We start from the raw sequence: 6,000 nt of genomic DNA, 5'->3' as shown, positions 1-6,000 counted from the left end.
CGGCCTATCTCAACGTAAAAGCAGCTGCGCCTCCACGGGCCTCCCTGCCGATACGGGAATCGCCGCTATTGATACGACGGCCGAGCAGCACTATCCAGTGGATGAGATCACCCAGCGGACACCTTGTGTGCTTCAAACTTGCAGTAAGAACTTAAGTTTCACGATAGCGTATGGTTCCGTCATGCCAAGCACACCAGGCGAGGTGTACCATGGGCAGAAGATCCCGACTGGATATGCTAAAATTGGGGTCGAGGAGGTGTGCAATGATTGGAAGAATCTCGAGCTCGATATTCCTGGAGGTGACGGGGAGACAACATTAGCAGACGCCGTTCATGGTTACATACTATGGGACAAGCGGTACATCGTCCTCAAGCCTACCGATCAGGGATCAAGGCCGGCATCGCCGCAACCCGATCGTCGTTCACCTTCTCCGCCACCGTCTCCGAGACCTGCCTCAGAACACTGTCCTTCGTCTTCATCTCCTAGGCAGCCGTTGACTACTCTTGCCGAGCCGCCATCTCCCGGCTCCCCTCCTCTGTCACCGCCAAAGAAGCGAAAAAAGACGGAGCCAGAGAATCAGGACAAACCGTTGGACCTTGCAAAATTAAAATTTTTTATTAGAATGAAGGAATCAAATAGGAGAAAGTTCATTGAGCCACCGCTGCTTTCGGACTACGACCGCTCGATTAAAAAATCATACGACAAGAGGAAATCAGGGTCGTCATCGTCCAGTGTTCCACAGCTAGGGGCCCAACAAAAACAGTCAATAGAACCGCTAGTTGTTCTAAACCAGGAACAACAAGGCTTTCTGGGGTTCTTACAATCAGCAAAGCTCACTACTGATCAGATAACAGGGGCTTCGAATCAAGATCTGGATCTGCTTAAAGAGTATCTGATAGCTCCAGTGGTGAGATGGCCATATAAGGAGGGCACCAGCCTTGTCCCCCCAGATATTGTGGAGTTGCTTCCAACACAAATACGAAGGCTACATGACTTGTACATGAAGACGATGAGAGATTGCAACTTCATGCAGCGCGCAAAGATTGGAGATGAAGATTTCTTTCACGGAGAGGCCATCATATGGATTGATTAGGAAGAAGTGTACCAACTATATCATCAGGACTCCCTCGACATCTCTATGGTCACTTTGTAGCTTCTGTAAGTGTGTTCTTTAAATCTTGTTCATTACCATATATAACTAAGGATGGAGATTTCTTACTTCATTTTGTATCCCGTAGGATGAAGATTCAAACATGCCGCAAAAAAGAGTATTATCACATCGGCTTTGTGGACCCAACGGTTGTGAATTGCAAGACTCTCCAGAGCAAACCTGCTGAAACATTCCAAAACTTGTACAAGTACTTAAGCGTTCAACACTATAAGGCGACCATTGCATTTCCGTATAACTTTGGATAAGTCTTTTCTACTATATAACTATTTTAGTTCTATATAACTGAATTTTATTAACCCTACATGAAATCTTGCAGAGATCACTGGATATTAATTAACATATATTCTGACAAGAGCTTAACGATTGTTATGGACTCATTGCGCAGAGATCCGGACCAATACAAAGACATGATCGACATATTGAACAAGTAATTTATTCTTGTCATACCACCTCAATCACCATTGCTTTGAAATCAACGACAACTATATTTATTCATTTTGGTTCGTGTTCAGGGTTTGGAAGAAATCCGTTCGAAACATAGTGGCAATAATTTCAATGACGAACTAAAGTGGAGGAAAAACTTTCCGGTACGGGTAGGATTGTACTTTATTTGGATGTTTCATATCCTTTAGTATATATGAATACATTGTTAGGTAATTACTTCTTTTATTTCTCTTGAAATGTCGGAGGCAGACGCAAGGAACTAATTTATGCGCATACTATGTCATAGAGAATGTCCATACTCTAATAGGTCCTCAAAAGACCTTTACCGCATGGCAGGAGGATGTAAGTAAAAAACTTTATCAAACTTAGCTTGCGTGCAACTCGTTTTGTAAATTGTTGTAATTAATATTCTTACTTTTTCACAGCTCTCTCAAATGCGAGACACACTCATACCAGAGGAAAGGATCCCGACGATTCAAGAAGCCATGTGCGGATTTATTGTTCACGAGGTCCTAGACCCGGCAGAAGAATTCTACTATGACGGTGTGTCAAACATAGATAATAGGAGTAAATATGACAAAATTAAGTAAAAATTTTGTTGCACTTTGTATGTAATTGACTTTTGTGTTGCACTTTATATGAGTGAATGAATATATATTTATATTTATATTGCTATAGTTCATACTCCACTTAAATTCCAATACAAAATTCAATCTGAAATGGAATAGAAATAACCCAAAAGAAATAGAAAAAGAAACAGGAAAAAAAAGGCTAACACTAACCGGGACCAAAAGGGGTGCCTGCCGGGACCAAAGGGCCTGCCTAGCGTGGCAGGAACCCCCTTTGGTCCCGGTTGGTGTTACCAACCAGGATCAAAAGCCCACATTTGTCCCTGTTGCCTGACCCAGGACAAAAATGCCGTCTTGGCGGTCCCGATTGAGAAACCGGGACAAAAGACATGTTTTGTAGTAGTGAGTAAGGCATAGTTGTGGACGCTTTCTAGCGGTGTGTGCTAGATTAGTATGGACGCTTCTCATGTAGACTATCCCGATGCCTTCCGTTCCAAAACGTTTAATCTGCAGCGTGCTAGCTGTGTGTTGCTGTGCCTGCAGATCCCAGCTTGTTGAGAATCCCCCCCCCCCCCCCCCCCCCCCCCCCTCTCTCTCAGCAATAGCATCTCTCTCGACTACAGAAAAACTAGTACAAGAGATAGCTCGCTAGTGTGCTGCTACTATATATACGGGGAAGGAGCAAGAAGAAGACATACCGACTAATTAAATAGCTACTTGGTGCTCAGAGATGAGAATTTGTCTAAGATAAGAGTAACCGACTTTTTATTTGCTATATTGTAACGTCATCTATCTATCCCTTGCTGTAAATACATGCAGTTAATTCGCCATCAATCTATCAACTGACCTTTAGGGCGTAGCTGCTTGCAGGCACAGACAAATGAAGAAGAATATATAGACACCAGGCTCATATATATACAAATAAAAAACGCTCATAAAGCCTAGAAACGGGATGACTTCCCCATTTGACACAAACCGGCTGTGGTCTGTGATGCACTCCTGAGCAAGAGCGAAAGAATGTTGGAATCATGGGCTTGGCCCATTTATTCTAATCAATACAATAAAAGAATTTAAAGCCCACTATTAAATGCTAGGGAATCAATTGCTTAATTCCGTACCGGGATTTGAGGAGGATCTCAACTGACTTAAAGGGTGGACTTCGTGTATACCACTTGTGAAGCCGGTAAGAGGAGGTTGGTGAACCACGCGCGCTCGCTCGCCTTGCTGAGCCGAGGTCGTGGGCGAGGCGCGGCCGGACGGGCGGTGCGGTGCGGTGAGGTGCGACGTGATGTGCTGAGATGAGAAGAACGTTTTACTGTTAAGAACATCAAAACAGAGAATAAACGTAACTGCCGCTCATCAAAGCTCTTTACGACGTCCAGGTTCGAACCTGAGGCACCTCCACGCCTATATAAACCACACATTCCTCCTCTCATCTACACACACTTCAGCATTTGATCCAGGTACTCCTGCTTAGGAGACCTCTCCCTTCTCCCTATCTGTTGCTTTCTGCCGTTCCCATCGCTAGTGCTGCGCGCACAGCTCTAGTGAGAGCAGGCCTCCGGAACCTCTGCTCGCTGAAGATCCTGCACGGGACGCGAGCAATCAGGTTTTTGGGGAGCGTCTTGACGCGACTGCTCGCTCCCTGATCGACTACTTCGTCTACTTCCCGGCGTGAACGAACGACTACTTCGTCTGCTTCCTGGTGACCGTTCATGGGACTGCACTGCGAACCTCTTCCTGCATCGACATCGTTCGTCTACTTCAGGCAAGGCCAGTCGAATAGCATATCTATTCCAGCTGGTAACGGCGCAACTGGTGCCTCCGGCACTGGTCCCGCCTTGGGATACACTCTAAACCTATTCTGGTTTAACTTTTTGTTCATTCTTATTAGTAAGAATAACATGAACACATGCACATATCTTATTCACACATTATCACTCATTTATGCCATGAAATTACTATTAATATTTGGAATTAAAATATACCGAAAATTGTCTAGTTATCTAATAATCCAAAAACCTGATTTTGTTAATAGGCTTTCGGTATCTAGCTTTGCTGCATCAATCAAACCACCCCCTTTTGATGGTTCAAATTTCAAACGTTGGCAAGAGCGGCTTATATTATGGTTAACAATATCGAGAGTGATCCATGTAAAAGAGGGTAAGACTGAACAGTTCACTCCAGAGGAAGGGAGTGCGTTCGATGAGGCTGATACCCTCTTTTGAGGCTTGGTCATTAGTGTTCTCGGTGAAAACCTGGTGGATTCCTATGTCCGACTGCCAACTGGCAAAGCGTTGTGGGATGCTCTTGAGGCTCAATATGGAGTGTCTGACGCCGGCAGTGTGTTGTATACGATGGAGCAGTTCCTTGAATATAGGATGGTCGAAGACCGTTCTATGGTGAAACAGGCTCATGAAATACATACTCTGGCAAAAGATCTCAAAAATTGTAGCAAAGAGTCCATATGTGTGTTACCCAATAAGTTTGTGGCCGGAGGTATTATCTCTAAGCTGCCACCTTCTTGGAGGGACTTTGCTACTTCTCTAAAACACAAGAGACAGGAGTTCACCATAGATGGACTCATAGGGACTCTTGATGTTGAGGAGAAGGCGAGAGCAAAGGACATACGTGGGAAAGGAGTTGTTGGTGCTTCTAGCACCAACCTTGTTCAGAAGAACAACTCCCACAAGAACAAGAAAAAGCCACCGCAGTACCAACCAAAGACTAAGCAGACAACCACCTTCAAGAAGAAGAAGAAGGGAGCTTGCTATGTGTACGCTAGTACGGAACACTTTGCTGCAAAGTGTTCGAACCGCAAAGGCAACGACTCCGCCAACATGGTCATTAGCGAGCCTGGAGGAACATCGGGGTACGATAATTTATTACCTACAGTTCTTTCAGTTTTTTGTTCACTCGAATGGTGGGTTGACACTGGTGCTAATATTCATGTTTGTGCTGATGCTTCTTTGTTTTCTTCTTACTAGGACGGCGGGACTTCCTCCTTGCTGATAGGGAACGGATCGCATGCGCGTGTTCTTGGTGTTGGTACGGTAAATCTGAAGTTTACTTCGGGGAAGACCGTGCAGCTGAAGAACGTGCAGCATATCCCCACCATCAAGAAGAATCTAGTCAGCGGCTCTCTATTGTGTAGAGATTGTTTTAAATTAGTCTTTGAGTCCAATAAATGTATCTTGTCTAAGTTTGGTATTTTTGTTGGAAAAAGTTATGAAAACGGAGGCTTGTTCCGTCTTTCTTTGTCAGATGTTTGTAATAAAGTTGCATACAATGTTATTAATGTTGATGAAACAAATGTTTGGCATTCGAGGCTTTGTCACATTAATTTTGGTTGTACGATGCGCTTAGCTAATTTGAGTTTAATTCCAAAGTTTACTTTTGTCAAAAATTCTAAGTGTCATGTATGTGTTGAATCAAAACAAACTCGCAAGCCTCATAAGGTCGCGGAGGCGAGGAGCTTGGCACCCTTAGAATTAATTCATTCCGATTTGTACGAAATGAATGGAGTGTTGACAAAAGGTGGTAAAAGATATTTCATGACTTTGATTGATGACAGTACTAGATTTTGTTACATCTATTTGTTGAAGTCAAAAGATGAAGCTTTACACTACTTTAAAATCTATAAAGCTGAAGTAGAAAACCAATTTGAGAGAAAGATCAAAAGAGTTAGGTCAGATCGTGGTGGTGAGTACTTCTCAAATTTATTTACTTTATTCTGCGAGGAATATGGTATTATTCATGAGAGGACACCTCCCTATTCACCTCAGTCAAATGGGGTTGCCGAAAGAAAGAACCGCA

Source organism: Panicum virgatum, chromosome 9K (genome assembly GCF_016808335.1).
Source record: "Panicum virgatum strain AP13 chromosome 9K, P.virgatum_v5, whole genome shotgun sequence".
Classification (NCBI taxonomy): Eukaryota; Viridiplantae; Streptophyta; class Magnoliopsida; order Poales; family Poaceae; genus Panicum; species Panicum virgatum.
This window is presented reverse-complemented; position numbering follows the sequence as displayed.